The 14,809-nt window shown below is 45.0% G+C and overlaps 12 non-coding genes across 12 annotated transcripts; 6 read left to right on the top strand and 6 right to left on the bottom strand.

Moving 5' to 3' along the window:
- Positions 1-183: 183 nt before the first annotated feature.
- TRNAR-ACG (transfer RNA arginine (anticodon ACG)) lies at positions 184-256 on the top strand. The gene has a single exon. It is a non-coding gene; the product is annotated as a tRNA-Arg (tRNA).
- A 1,007-nt stretch (positions 257-1,263) lies between these two features.
- LOC146819249 (U6 spliceosomal RNA) lies at positions 1,264-1,370 on the bottom strand. The gene has a single exon (XR_014964390.1). It is a non-coding gene; the product is annotated as a U6 spliceosomal RNA (small nuclear RNA).
- A 772-nt stretch (positions 1,371-2,142) lies between these two features.
- On the top strand, positions 2,143-2,215 carry TRNAR-ACG (transfer RNA arginine (anticodon ACG)). Its single transcript has one exon. It is a non-coding gene; the product is annotated as a tRNA-Arg (tRNA).
- A 997-nt stretch (positions 2,216-3,212) lies between these two features.
- LOC146819247 (U6 spliceosomal RNA) lies at positions 3,213-3,319 on the bottom strand. The gene has a single exon (XR_014963996.1). It is a non-coding gene; the product is annotated as a U6 spliceosomal RNA (small nuclear RNA).
- A 772-nt stretch (positions 3,320-4,091) lies between these two features.
- On the top strand, positions 4,092-4,164 carry TRNAR-ACG (transfer RNA arginine (anticodon ACG)). The gene has a single exon. It is a non-coding gene; the product is annotated as a tRNA-Arg (tRNA).
- A 1,007-nt stretch (positions 4,165-5,171) lies between these two features.
- LOC146819245 (U6 spliceosomal RNA) lies at positions 5,172-5,278 on the bottom strand. Its single transcript, XR_014963995.1, has one exon. It is a non-coding gene; the product is annotated as a U6 spliceosomal RNA (small nuclear RNA).
- Positions 5,279-6,050: 772 nt separating this feature from the next.
- Positions 6,051-6,123, top strand: TRNAR-ACG (transfer RNA arginine (anticodon ACG)). The gene has a single exon. It is a non-coding gene; the product is annotated as a tRNA-Arg (tRNA).
- A 1,017-nt stretch (positions 6,124-7,140) lies between these two features.
- LOC146819243 (U6 spliceosomal RNA) lies at positions 7,141-7,247 on the bottom strand. The gene has a single exon (XR_014963993.1). It is a non-coding gene; the product is annotated as a U6 spliceosomal RNA (small nuclear RNA).
- Positions 7,248-8,019: 772 nt separating this feature from the next.
- Positions 8,020-8,092, top strand: TRNAR-ACG (transfer RNA arginine (anticodon ACG)). Its single transcript has one exon. It is a non-coding gene; the product is annotated as a tRNA-Arg (tRNA).
- A 1,007-nt stretch (positions 8,093-9,099) lies between these two features.
- LOC146819241 (U6 spliceosomal RNA) lies at positions 9,100-9,206 on the bottom strand. The gene has a single exon (XR_014964389.1). It is a non-coding gene; the product is annotated as a U6 spliceosomal RNA (small nuclear RNA).
- A 772-nt stretch (positions 9,207-9,978) lies between these two features.
- Positions 9,979-10,051, top strand: TRNAR-ACG (transfer RNA arginine (anticodon ACG)). The gene has a single exon. It is a non-coding gene; the product is annotated as a tRNA-Arg (tRNA).
- Positions 10,052-11,048: 997 nt separating this feature from the next.
- LOC146819239 (U6 spliceosomal RNA) lies at positions 11,049-11,155 on the bottom strand. Its single transcript, XR_014963992.1, has one exon. It is a non-coding gene; the product is annotated as a U6 spliceosomal RNA (small nuclear RNA).
- Between the last annotated feature and the right edge of the window lie 3,654 nt (positions 11,156-14,809).

Below are 14,809 nucleotides of genomic sequence, written 5' to 3'. Positions count from 1 at the left end.
TATAAGTTAGGAACACCTGACAGAACAGAATTTCAGGAGGTCAGGTGGGTTTACTTGTGTCTTCTGGTTGTGAGCAGTAAACGTGGCTAAAAAGGTTGATGGAATGGTGTTTTAAAACACACACACACACACACACACAACTTCTGGTCCTCTTAAGGACAAAAGTATGGGTAATCCTACATGGGGCCAGTGGCGCAATGGATAACGCGTCTGACTACGGATCAGAAGATTGTAGGTTCGACTCCTATCTGGCTCGAAAGGGTCATAGGTCCCTGTTTTATGGTATTCCTGTGGAATTCTTATTTACCTCAGACTTGTTGTAGGTTCAATATTCTCGAGCAGGACTCATCCAGCAGTCGTTCCATGGTAGGGCTGCAGTAATAGGACCACGGCTAGTTAAAAGTTTCCCATTTGCTGCTGGATTCTATGTGAAGGCCGTCATGTGGTGTGCTGCTTTTGTATTTCAACATGGGTCTCTGAGTCTCTAAACTAGGAAAAAATCTTGTTGAGAAAAGTGTGTGTGAGAGGGTCTGTGGGTGCAGGCAGGTGTGTGCACTTGAGTGCTGACCCATTTACATGTGTGAGAGGGACAAGCAAATTGCCTGTGGGATGTAGGCCTACAACTGGAACCAAGCAGCCAGGCAGAACCACAGGTAAGGAGAGAGGAAGGCAGTTCATTATTAGAGCAGGATCATGAGCATCTTGCCCTGCTCCCTTCTGCCCCGATCGGCCACGATCGGCCAAGACCTCTCTATTAGGGTGGAGGGTGAACATTTCTTGGACCTCAGAAACTGAGGGATGCAGCGCCGATATGTCCTCCAAGGGCCTAGAGGACCTGGTGCCCAATCATGCCTGGTGTTTTTCAGCTTACCCGACCAATCTGGTTGCAAGGCGGATTTTAACAGTACTGCTGAAAAGGGACTCCCAGACAGCCCTGAGGCCATCATTTGCATAGGCCCTCCCCTTCTCTTTCTCTTGCTTCCCACAAAGCAACGCATCGCTGGCAGCAGTATAGATTTGGGGGTTGTGAAGAATAATGACAGGGAGGCTGAAGAAGGGAAAGAAAAGTCCCAGAAGTCCTGCAGGCTTCCTTGCTAAATGCAGCTGGCCATAGAGTGCACCTTCATTACTGTGAGGTAAATACATTAAAAATGTTGAGGAGAGACAAATTGAAAAATAGATATTAGGAGGAAAGCACTGGAACCTGCTTTATTATTTCAATTAGTCTTGAAAACATAGAACATTTCTCTCCTGAAAGCTGGTAAAAATATGGAACGCTTCACGAATTTGCGTGTCATCCTTGCGCAGGGGCCATGCTAATCTTCTCTGTATCGTTCCAATTTTAGTATATGTGCCGCCGAAGCAAGCACACTTCATTGATGAACCTACAATGTTTATAAACTCTCTAAATCTACGGTCTCTAGACATAGGGTGGCCTGGCAGAGATGCTCGTATGGCCAGTAAGCATTCAAATCTGAGCCAATGGGCAAAAATGCATGAAGAGTAACAATCCATTATTCTTCACTGCATTTGTGGTCCAAGACTTCACCAATTGGAAGTATGTAGATTATGCCAGGGTTGCAAAGGCTCATGGTTCAGGCTACTGACAAGGAACATTGTGACATCATGCTGCCTGTGGAACAGTGATATTAAAGGTGAGACAGCTGCACAGTAGGTTAGGTGAAGGGCTCTGAGAGGTGAAAGGCAGCATGCTTGGGTCCCTGGACAAGGTGAGCCTATGACAAGGTGTCTGAATTTTCGCCTGTATTGTAATATTAAACACTTTATTGTTGTACCCGCCTGCTGATTAAGGAGTCCTCAAGATCAGCTCCACACAGACGTGGAACTGATGATGTTAATGCAGAATATTTAAGAAACTGAGGCTGATCTAAAACATTTCCTTGGACCTAGGACCATTTCCCCTGACTTTTAGGTCCTTCGTCCTCCTAAAGTCCTTTGTATAAGTTAGGAACACCTGACAGAACAGAATTTCAGGAGGTCAGGTGGGTTTACTTGTGTCTTCTGGTTGTGAGCAGTAAACGTGGCTAAAAAGGTTGATGGAATGGTGTTTTAAAACACACACACACACACACACACAACTTCTGGTCCTCTTAAGGACAAAAGTATGGGTAATCCTACATGGGGCCAGTGGCGCAATGGATAACGCGTCTGACTACGGATCAGAAGATTGTAGGTTCGACTCCTATCTGGCTCGAAAGGGTCATAGGTCCCTGTTTTATGGTATTCCTGTGGAATTCTTATTTACCTCAGACTTGTTGTAGGTTCAATATTCTCGAGCAGGACTCATCCAGCAGTCGTTCCATGGTAGGGCTGCAGTAATAGGACCACGGCTAGTTAAAAGTTTCCCATTTGCTGCTGGATTCTATGTGAAGGCCGTCATGTGGTGTGCTGCTTTTGTATTTCAACATGGGTCTCTGAGTCTCTAAACTAGGAAAAAATCTTGTTGAGAAAAGTGTGTGTGAGAGGGTCTGTGGGTGCAGGCAGGTGTGTGCACTTGAGTGCTGACCCATTTACATGTGTGAGAGGGACAAGCAAATTGCCTGTGGGATGTAGGCCTACAACTGGAACCAAGCAGCCAGGCAGAACCACAGGTAAGGAGAGAGGAAGGCAGTTCATTATTAGAGCAGGATCATGAGCATCTTGCCCTGCTCCCTTCTGCCCCGATCGGCCACGACCTCTCTATTAGGGTGGAGGGTGAACATTTCTTGGACCTCAGAAACTGAGGGATGCAGCGCCGATATGTCCTCCAAGGGCCTAGAGGACCTGGTGCCCAATCATGCCTGGTGTTTTTCAGCTTACCCGACCAATCTGGTTGCAAGGCGGATTTTAACAGTACTGCTGAAAAGGGACTCCCAGACAGCCCTGAGGCCATCATTTGCATAGGCCCTCCCCTTCTCTTTCTCTTGCTTCCCACAAAGCAACGCATCGCTGGCAGCAGTATAGATTTGGGGGTTGTGAAGAATAATGACAGGGAGGCTGAAGAAGGGAAAGAAAAGTCCCAGAAGTCCTGCAGGCTTCCTTGCTAAATGCAGCTGGCCATAGAGTGCACCTTCATTACTGCGAGGTAAATACATTAAAAATGTTGAGGAGAGACAAATTGAAAAATAGATATTAGGAGGAAAGCACTGGAACCTGCTTTATTATTTCAATTAGTCTTGAAAACATAGAACATTTCTCTTCTGAAAGCTGGTAAAAATATGGAACGCTTCACGAATTTGCGTGTCATCCTTGCGCAGGGGCCATGCTAATCTTCTCTGTATCGTTCCAATTTTAGTATATGTGCCGCCGAAGCGAGCACACTTCATTGATGAACCTACAATGTTTATAAACTCTCTAAATCTACGGTCTCTAGACATAGGGTGGCCTGGCAGAGATGCTCGTATGGCCAGTAAGCATTCAAATCTGAGCCAATGGGCAAAAATGCATGAAGAGTAACAATCCATTATTCTTCACTGCATTTGTGGTCCAAGACTTCACCAATTGGAAGTATGTAGATTATGCCAGGGTTGCAAAGGCTCATGGTTCAGGCTACTGACAAGGAACATTGTGACATCATGCTGCCTGTGGAACAGTGATATTAAAGGTGAGACAGCTGCACAGTAGGTTAGGTGAAGGGCTCTGAGAGGTGAAAGGCAGCATGCTTGGGTCCCTGGACAAGGTGAGCCTATGACAAGGTGTCTGAATTTTCGCCTGTATTGTAATATTAAACACTTTATTGTTGTACCCGCCTGCTGATTAAGGAGTCCTCAAGATCAGCTCCACACAGACGTGGAACTGATGATGTTAATGCAGAATATTTAAGAAACTGAGGCTGATCTAAAACATTTCCTTGGACCTAGGACCATTTCCCCTGACTTTTAGGTCCTTCGTCCTCCTAAAGACCTTTGTATAAGTTAGGAACACCTGACAGAACAGAATTTCAGGAGGTCAGGTGGGTTTACTTGTGTCTTCTGGTTGTGAGCAGTAAACGTGGCTAAAAAGGTTGATGGAATGGTGTTTTAAAACACACACACACACACACACACAACTTCTGGTCCTCTTAAGGACAAAAGTATGGGTAATCCTACATGGGGCCAGTGGCGCAATGGATAACGCGTCTGACTACGGATCAGAAGATTGTAGGTTCGACTCCTATCTGGCTCGAAAGGGTCATAGGTCCCTGTTTTATGGTATTCCTGTGGAATTCTTATTTACCTCAGACTTGTTGTAGGTTCAATATTCTCGAGCAGGACTCATCCAGCAGTCGTTCCATGGTAGGGCTGCAGTAATAGGACCACGGCTAGTTAAAAGTTTCCCATTTGCTGCTGGATTCTATGTGAAGGCCGTCATGTGGTGTGCTGCTTTTGTATTTCAACATGGGTCTCTGAGTCTCTAAACTAGGAAAAAATCTTGTTGAGAAAAGTGTGTGTGAGAGGGTCTGTGGGTGCAGGCAGGTGTGTGCACTTGAGTGCTGACCCATTTACATGTGTGAGAGGGACAAGCAAATTGCCTGTGGGATGTAGGCCTACAACTGGAACCAAGCAGCCAGGCAGAACCACAGGTAAGGAGAGAGGAAGGCAGTTCATTATTAGAGCAGGATCATGAGCATCTTGCCCTGCTCCCTTCTGCCCCGATCGGCCACGATCGGCCAAGACCTCTCTATTAGGGTGGAGGGTGAACATTTCTTGGACCTCAGAAACTGAGGGATGCAGCGCCGATATGTCCTCCAAGGGCCTAGAGGACCTGGTGCCCAATCATGCCTGGTGTTTTTCAGCTTACCCGACCAATCTGGTTGCAAGGCGGATTTTAACAGTACTGCTGAAAAGGGACTCCCAGACAGCCCTGAGGCCATCATTTGCATAGGCCCTCCCCTTCTCTTTCTCTTGCTTCCCACAAAGCAACGCATCGCTGGCAGCAGTATAGATTTGGGGGTTGTGAAGAATAATGACAGGGAGGCTGAAGAAGGGAAAGAAAAGTCCCAGAAGTCCTGCAGGCTTCCTTGCTAAATGCAGCTGGCCATAGAGTGCACCTTCATTACTGCGAGGTAAATACATTAAAAATGTTGAGGAGAGACAAATTGAAAAATAGATATTAGGAGGAAAGCACTGGAACCTGCTTTATTATTTCAATTAGTCTTGAAAACATAGAACATTTCTCTCCTGAAAGCTGGTAAAAATATGGAACGCTTCACGAATTTGCGTGTCATCCTTGCGCAGGGGCCATGCTAATCTTCTCTGTATCGTTCCAATTTTAGTATATGTGCCGCCGAAGCGAGCACACTTCATTGATGAACCTACAATGTTTATAAACTCTCTAAATCTACGGTCTCTAGACATAGGGTGGCCTGGCAGAGATGCTCGTATGGCCAGTAAGCATTCAAATCTGAGCCAATGGGCAAAAATGCATGAAGAGTAACAATCCATTATTCTTCACTGCATTTGTGGTCCAAGACTTCACCAATTGGAAGTATGTAGATTATGCCAGGGTTGCAAAGGCTCATGGTTCAGGCTACTGACAAGGAACATTGTGACATCATGCTGCCTGTGGAACAGTGATATTAAAGGTGAGACAGCTGCACAGTAGGTTAGGTGAAGGGCTCTGAGAGGTGAAAGGCAGCATGCTTGGGTCCCTGGACAAGGTGAGCCTATGACAAGGTGTCTGAATTTTCGCCTGTATTGTAATATTAAACACTTTATTGTTGTACCCGCCTGCTGATTAAGGAGTCCTCAAGATCAGCTCCACACAGACGTGGAACTGATGATGTTAATGCAGAATATTTAAGAAACTGAGGCTGATCTAAAACATTTCCTTGGACCTAGGACCATTTCCCCTGACTTTTAGGTCCTTCGTCCTCCTAAAGTCCTTTGTATAAGTTAGGAACACCTGACAGAACAGAATTTCAGGAGGTCAGGTGGGTTTACTTGTGTCTTCTGGTTGTGAGCAGTAAACGTGGCTAAAAAGGTTGATGGAATGGTGTTTTAAAACACACACACACACACACACACAACTTCTGGTCCTCTTAAGGACAAAAGTATGGGTAATCCTACATGGGGCCAGTGGCGCAATGGATAACGCGTCTGACTACGGATCAGAAGATTGTAGGTTCGACTCCTATCTGGCTCGAAAGGGTCATAGGTCCCTGTTTTATGGTATTCCTGTGGAATTCTTATTTACCTCAGACTTGTTGTAGGTTCAATATTCTCGAGCAGGACTCATCCAGCAGTCGTTCCATGGTAGGGCTGCAGTAATAGGACCACGGCTAGTTAAAAGTTTCCCATTTGCTGCTGGATTCTATGTGAAGGCCGTCATGTGGTGTGCTGCTTTTGTATTTCAACATGGGTCTCTGAGTCTCTAAACTAGGAAAAAATCTTGTTGAGAAAAGTGTGTGTGAGAGGGTCTGTGGGTGCAGGCAGGTGTGTGCACTTGAGTGCTGACCCATTTACATGTGTGAGAGGGACAAGCAAATTGCCTGTGGGATGTAGGCCTACAACTGGAACCAAGCAGCCAGGCAGAACCACAGGTAAGGAGAGAGGAAGGCAGTTCATTATTAGAGCAGGATCATGAGCATCTTGCCCTGCTCCCTTCTGCCCCGATCGGCCACGATCGGCCACGATCGGCCACGACCTCTCTATTAGGGTGGAGGGTGAACATTTCTTGGACCTCAGAAACTGAGGGATGCAGCGCCGATATGTCCTCCAAGGGCCTAGAGGACCTGGTGCCCAATCATGCCTGGTGTTTTTCAGCTTACCCGACCAATCTGGTTGCAAGGCGGATTTTAACAGTACTGCTGAAAAGGGACTCCCAGACAGCCCTGAGGCCATCATTTGCATAGGCCCTCCCCTTCTCTTTCTCTTGCTTCCCACAAAGCAACGCATCGCTGGCAGCAGTATAGATTTGGGGGTTGTGAAGAATAATGACAGGGAGGCTGAAGAAGGGAAAGAAAAGTCCCAGAAGTCCTGCAGGCTTCCTTGCTAAATGCAGCTGGCCATAGAGTGCACCTTCATTACTGCGAGGTAAATACATTAAAAATGTTGAGGAGAGACAAATTGAAAAATAGATATTAGGAGGAAAGCACTGGAACCTGCTTTATTATTTCAATTAGTCTTGAAAACATAGAACATTTCTCTTCTGAAAGCTGGTAAAAATATGGAACGCTTCACGAATTTGCGTGTCATCCTTGCGCAGGGGCCATGCTAATCTTCTCTGTATCGTTCCAATTTTAGTATATGTGCCGCCGAAGCGAGCACACTTCATTGATGAACCTACAATGTTTATAAACTCTCTAAATCTACGGTCTCTAGACATAGGGTGGCCTGGCAGAGATGCTCGTATGGCCAGTAAGCATTCAAATCTGAGCCAATGGGCAAAAATGCATGAAGAGTAACAATCCATTATTCTTCACTGCATTTGTGGTCCAAGACTTCACCAATTGGAAGTATGTAGATTATGCCAGGGTTGCAAAGGCTCATGGTTCAGGCTACTGACAAGGAACATTGTGACATCATGCTGCCTGTGGAACAGTGATATTAAAGGTGAGACAGCTGCACAGTAGGTTAGGTGAAGGGCTCTGAGAGGTGAAAGGCAGCATGCTTGGGTCCCTGGACAAGGTGAGCCTATGACAAGGTGTCTGAATTTTCGCCTGTATTGTAATATTAAACACTTTATTGTTGTACCCGCCTGCTGATTAAGGAGTCCTCAAGATCAGCTCCACACAGACGTGGAACTGATGATGTTAATGCAGAATATTTAAGAAACTGAGGCTGATCTAAAACATTTCCTTGGACCTAGGACCATTTCCCCTGACTTTTAGGTCCTTCGTCCTCCTAAAGACCTTTGTATAAGTTAGGAACACCTGACAGAACAGAATTTCAGGAGGTCAGGTGGGTTTACTTGTGTCTTCTGGTTGTGAGCAGTAAACGTGGCTAAAAAGGTTGATGGAATGGTGTTTTAAAACACACACACACACACACACACAACTTCTGGTCCTCTTAAGGACAAAAGTATGGGTAATCCTACATGGGGCCAGTGGCGCAATGGATAACGCGTCTGACTACGGATCAGAAGATTGTAGGTTCGACTCCTATCTGGCTCGAAAGGGTCATAGGTCCCTGTTTTATGGTATTCCTGTGGAATTCTTATTTACCTCAGACTTGTTGTAGGTTCAATATTCTCGAGCAGGACTCATCCAGCAGTCGTTCCATGGTAGGGCTGCAGTAATAGGACCACGGCTAGTTAAAAGTTTCCCATTTGCTGCTGGATTCTATGTGAAGGCCGTCATGTGGTGTGCTGCTTTTGTATTTCAACATGGGTCTCTGAGTCTCTAAACTAGGAAAAAATCTTGTTGAGAAAAGTGTGTGTGAGAGGGTCTGTGGGTGCAGGCAGGTGTGTGCACTTGAGTGCTGACCCATTTACATGTGTGAGAGGGACAAGCAAATTGCCTGTGGGATGTAGGCCTACAACTGGAACCAAGCAGCCAGGCAGAACCACAGGTAAGGAGAGAGGAAGGCAGTTCATTATTAGAGCAGGATCATGAGCATCTTGCCCTGCTCCCTTCTGCCCCGATCGGCCACGATCGGCCAAGACCTCTCTATTAGGGTGGAGGGTGAACATTTCTTGGACCTCAGAAACTGAGGGATGCAGCGCCGATATGTCCTCCAAGGGCCTAGAGGACCTGGTGCCCAATCATGCCTGGTGTTTTTCAGCTTACCCGACCAATCTGGTTGCAAGGCGGATTTTAACAGTACTGCTGAAAAGGGACTCCCAGACAGCCCTGAGGCCATCATTTGCATAGGCCCTCCCCTTCTCTTTCTCTTGCTTCCCACAAAGCAACGCATCGCTGGCAGCAGTATAGATTTGGGGGTTGTGAAGAATAATGACAGGGAGGCTGAAGAAGGGAAAGAAAAGTCCCAGAAGTCCTGCAGGCTTCCTTGCTAAATGCAGCTGGCCATAGAGTGCACCTTCATTACTGTGAGGTAAATACATTAAAAATGTTGAGGAGAGACAAATTGAAAAATAGATATTAGGAGGAAAGCACTGGAACCTGCTTTATTATTTCAATTAGTCTTGAAAACATAGAACATTTCTCTCCTGAAAGCTGGTAAAAATATGGAACGCTTCACGAATTTGCGTGTCATCCTTGCGCAGGGGCCATGCTAATCTTCTCTGTATCGTTCCAATTTTAGTATATGTGCCGCCGAAGCAAGCACACTTCATTGATGAACCTACAATGTTTATAAACTCTCTAAATCTACGGTCTCTAGACATAGGGTGGCCTGGCAGAGATGCTCGTATGGCCAGTAAGCATTCAAATCTGAGCCAATGGGCAAAAATGCATGAAGAGTAACAATCCATTATTCTTCACTGCATTTGTGGTCCAAGACTTCACCAATTGGAAGTATGTAGATTATGCCAGGGTTGCAAAGGCTCATGGTTCAGGCTACTGACAAGGAACATTGTGACATCATGCTGCCTGTGGAACAGTGATATTAAAGGTGAGACAGCTGCACAGTAGGTTAGGTGAAGGGCTCTGAGAGGTGAAAGGCAGCATGCTTGGGTCCCTGGACAAGGTGAGCCTATGACAAGGTGTCTGAATTTTCGCCTGTATTGTAATATTAAACACTTTATTGTTGTACCCGCCTGCTGATTAAGGAGTCCTCAAGATCAGCTCCACACAGACGTGGAACTGATGATGTTAATGCAGAATATTTAAGAAACTGAGGCTGATCTAAAACATTTCCTTGGACCTAGGACCATTTCCCCTGACTTTTAGGTCCTTCGTCCTCCTAAAGTCCTTTGTATAAGTTAGGAACACCTGACAGAACAGAATTTCAGGAGGTCAGGTGGGTTTACTTGTGTCTTCTGGTTGTGAGCAGTAAACGTGGCTAAAAAGGTTGATGGAATGGTGTTTTAAAACACACACACACACACACACACAACTTCTGGTCCTCTTAAGGACAAAAGTATGGGTAATCCTACATGGAGCCAGTGGCGCAATGGATAACGCGTCTGACTACGGATCAGAAGATTGTAGGTTCGACTCCTATCTGGCTCGAAAGGGTCATAGGTCCCTGTTTTATGGTATTCCTGTGGAATTCTTATTTACCTCAGACTTGTTGTAGGTTCAATATTCTCGAGCAGGACTCATCCAGCAGTCGTTCCATGGTAGGGCTGCAGTAATAGGACCACGGCTAGTTAAAAGTTTCCCATTTGCTGCTGGATTCTATGTGAAGGCCGTCATGTGGTGTGCTGCTTTTGTATTTCAACATGGGTCTCTGAGTCTCTAAACTAGGAAAAAATCTTGTTGAGAAAAGTGTGTGTGAGAGGGTCTGTGGGTGCAGGCAGGTGTGTGCACTTGAGTGCTGACCCATTTACATGTGTGAGAGGGACAAGCAAATTGCCTGTGGGATGTAGGCCTACAACTGGAACCAAGCAGCCAGGCAGAACCACAGGTAAGGAGAGAGGAAGGCAGTTCATTATTAGAGCAGGATCATGAGCATCTTGCCCTGCTCCCTTCTGCCCCGATCGGCCACGACCTCTCTATTAGGGTGGAGGGTGAACATTTCTTGGACCTCAGAAACTGAGGGATGCAGCGCCGATATGTCCTCCAAGGGCCTAGAGGACCTGGTGCCCAATCATGCCTGGTGTTTTTCAGCTTACCCGACCAATCTGGTTGCAAGGCGGATTTTAACAGTACTGCTGAAAAGGGACTCCCAGACAGCCCTGAGGCCATCATTTGCATAGGCCCTCCCCTTCTCTTTCTCTTGCTTCCCACAAAGCAACGCATCGCTGGCAGCAGTATAGATTTGGGGGTTGTGAAGAATAATGACAGGGAGGCTGAAGAAGGGAAAGAAAAGTCCCAGAAGTCCTGCAGGCTTCCTTGCTAAATGCAGCTGGCCATAGAGTGCACCTTCATTACTGCGAGGTAAATACATTAAAAATGTTGAGGAGAGACAAATTGAAAAATAGATATTAGGAGGAAAGCACTGGAACCTGCTTTATTATTTCAATTAGTCTTGAAAACATAGAACATTTCTCTCCTGAAAGCTGGTAAAAATATGGAACGCTTCACGAATTTGCGTGTCATCCTTGCGCAGGGGCCATGCTAATCTTCTCTGTATCGTTCCAATTTTAGTATATGTGCCGCCGAAGCGAGCACACTTCATTGATGAACCTACAATGTTTATAAACTCTCTAAATCTACGGTCTCTAGACATAGGGTGGCCTGGCAGAGATGCTCGTATGGCCAGTAAGCATTCAAATCTGAGCCAATGGGCAAAAATGCATGAAGAGTAACAATCCATTATTCTTCACTGCATTTGTGGTCCAAGACTTCACCAATTGGAAGTATGTAGATTATGCCAGGGTTGCAAAGGCTCATGGTTCAGGCTACTGACAAGGAACATTGTGACATCATGCTGCCTGTGGAACAGTGATATTAAAGGTGAGACAGCTGCACAGTAGGTTAGGTGAAGGGCTCTGAGAGGTGAAAGGCAGCATGCTTGGGTCCCTGGACAAGGTGAGCCTATGACAAGGTGTCTGAATTTTCGCCTGTATTGTAATATTAAACACTTTATTGTTGTACCCGCCTGCTGATTAAGGAGTCCTCAAGATCAGCTCCACACAGACGTGGAACTGATGATGTTAATGCAGAATATTTAAGAAACTGAGGCTGATCTAAAACATTTCCTTGGACCTAGGACCATTTCCCCTGACTTTTAGGTCCTTCGTCCTCCTAAAGTCCTTTGTATAAGTTAGGAACACCTGACAGAACAGAATTTCAGGAGGTCAGGTGGGTTTACTTGTGTCTTCTGGTTGTGAGCAGTAAACGTGGCTAAAAAGGTTGATGGAATGGTGTTTTAAAACACACACACACACACACACACACACACACACACACACACACACACACACGTACACGTGTTACCATCCTTGTGGGGACTATGTGTGAACACCTGCCTTGCAAATATGTTGTTATTTAATCGTGCGCACAGAACCATCTTTGTGGGGACTTGAACGTGTGTTACCATACTTGTGGGGACTTACTCAATAATTATCATTTCTGATTGAATACATTCACAAACAAATGGCTACATGTTATTTTTAAGTGCTTTACCTGTATTGTATGATGGTTTAGACACATATGAACATCTCTTTGTATGCTAGGAGCATCCAGCAAATGAATTTTGATGATAATACATTTCTCAGTAGACAAATATTGTATATAAAGTCAACGGAAAGGGATTTACAGATATCTAGTCTATTGCTGAGTTCTCACAAATATTAAGGGAAAATAAAACCCCAAATATTTAAATTCATTTAAAGGCCAAAGAGCATGCAGTGTGGTCAGATGGGAAAGTCAAGTTGAGATTACCTAGGTTTTTTTTACATTAACTTCACCATCATCTTGGTATGGCTGTGATTATAGTAATGTTCAAGAGCTGACAGAGGGAGTGTGTTGTGACAGTCATTTTCAAGCCCCTGCAGAGATAGTGTATGATTATATGGATGCCCAGGTTCCCAATGATATAGTGTTTAATTACAGTCACTCTCAAGTCCCCATAGACAGAGTGTGATTATATTTATGTTAAAGCCCTTGCAGAGATGGTGTGTGATTATAATGATACTCCATTCTCTGTAGAAATAGTGTGTGATGATAGTTATGTTGAAGTTGCATGAGATAGTGTCATTAGAGTGATGCCCAAGTTGCCACACAGATAGCATGTCATTATAGTCATGCTCAAATCCTCCAAAAGATAGTGTCTGATTATTAAAGTCAAGCCCAGGCCCCTAGCGATATAGTGTTTGGTTATAATCATGTCCAAGTACCCCTAGAGATAGTATATGATGATTGTGATGCTACATTTCATGCAGAAACAGTGTGTTATTACAGCAAGTCCCAGGTCCCCACAGAGATAGTGTGTGATTACAGTTATGTTCAAGTCCCCACATAGATAGTGTGTGATTATAGTCATGGTCAAGTCTCCACATAGACAGCGTTGTGATAGTCATATCCAAGTCCTCCATAGTGTACGATGCTACTTATGCTGACGTTCATGCATAAATAGTTTGCCATTCCTGTTGTGCCCAGGTCCCCACAGACATAGCATTTAATTATAATCACTCTCAAGTCCCGATAGAGTGTGATTATACTCATATCCAAGTTCCCCTCAGTGATGGTGTATAATTGTAGTTATGTTCAAGTCTTCACAGAGACAGTGTGTGGTTACAATAATATTCAAGTCCCCACATAAAAAGTGTTATGATAGTCATGTTCAACTCCCTATTTAGAGAGGGTTATGATAGAAATATTCAGATCCCTGGTGAAATGGCGTATTATATTAGTCATGCTCAGATCCCTGCAAAAATGGTATTTGATGCTAGTGATGCTGAGGTAGAGTCACAGATAGTGTGTGATTATAGTCATGCTCAAGTCCTGCAGAGATATTGTGGAATTAGAGTGAAGCACAGGTCCCCACAGAGATAGTGTGTGATAACACTCGGGTTCAATTCCCCACAAAGATAGTGTGTGTAGATTATATTGATGTCCAGGTACCTTACAGGGATAGTGTGTGATTATAGCCCTATTACTGTCCCTAAAGAGATAGTGTGTAATTAAAAACATGCCCAGGTCCCCACAGAGATATTGTGTGACTATAGACATGCCCATGTCCCCACAGAGATAGTGTGTGATCATAGAGATGTCCAGGTCCCCACAGAGATGGTGTGTGACTATAGTATAACCATGGTCACCAAAGAGAATGTGTGTGATTATAGACATACCCAGGTTCCCATAGCGATAGTGTCTGATTATAGAGATGTCCAGGTCCCAACAAAGATGGTGTGTGATTATAGACATGCCCAGGTCACCATCGAGACAGTGTGTGATTTAGACATACCCAGGTCCCAACAGAAATAGTGTGTGATTATAGAGATTTCCTGGTCCCCACAGAGATGGTGTGTGATTATAGACATGCCCAGGTCCCCACCGAGACAGTGTGTGATTAGGTCCCCACAGAAATAGTGTGTGATTATAGAGATTTCCTGGTCCCCACAGAGATGGTGTGTGACTATAGTATTACCATGGTCACCAAAAAGAATGTGTGTGATCATTGACATGCCCAGATTCCAGCTGAGATAGTGTTTGATTAAATAAATTTCTGATTCCCCACAGAGATAGTGTGTGATTAAAGATGTGCACAGGTCCTCACAGAGATAGTGTGTGATTATAGGGATGTCCAGGTCCCCCCAGAGATAGTGTGTGATTTTAGACATGCCAAGGTCCCCAAAGTGATTGTGTGTTATTATAGGGATGTACAAGCCACAATAGAGATAGTGTGTGTGATTATAGACATGCCAAGGTCCCCACGGAGATAGTGTGTGATTATTGTCATGTTCAAGTCCCTGCAGAGATGGTGTGTGATGATAGGAATGCCCAGGTCCCCACAGAGATAGTGTGTGATTATAGGTATGCATAGGGAGAGTGCACAGAGTAGGCCGGGGTGTAGTTCATGGAGTTTTGCAACGCGGAACTCCACGAAGTTATAAAAAAACTCAGCGAAGTTCTGTGAGTGGCAGAGTGCAGTGCGAACTGCAGTTTGTGCTGAGCACAAAATGCATAAAGAGGAAGATTCGGTGCTCCCAATCCGCCCTGATTCTGTGGAAGTGTCAGTGTTTCCCAAGCAACTCTAGCATGCCCCCTCCGCCCACACTAGCGAAATCAACAATGAACGTAGTTTCGTAAAAAAAATGCTTGAGTGAGTATGAGAGGAACATTGACAAAAATGTCACGCAATTTGGGAAGGACGACCAT

The sequence above is a fragment of the Triturus cristatus genome, chromosome 6 (genome assembly GCF_964204655.1).
Source record: "Triturus cristatus chromosome 6, aTriCri1.1, whole genome shotgun sequence".
NCBI lineage: Eukaryota > Metazoa > Chordata > Amphibia > Caudata > Salamandridae > Triturus > Triturus cristatus.
The sequence above is the reverse complement of the archived record's forward strand: the minus strand, read 5'-3'. Positions and strand labels throughout refer to the sequence as shown.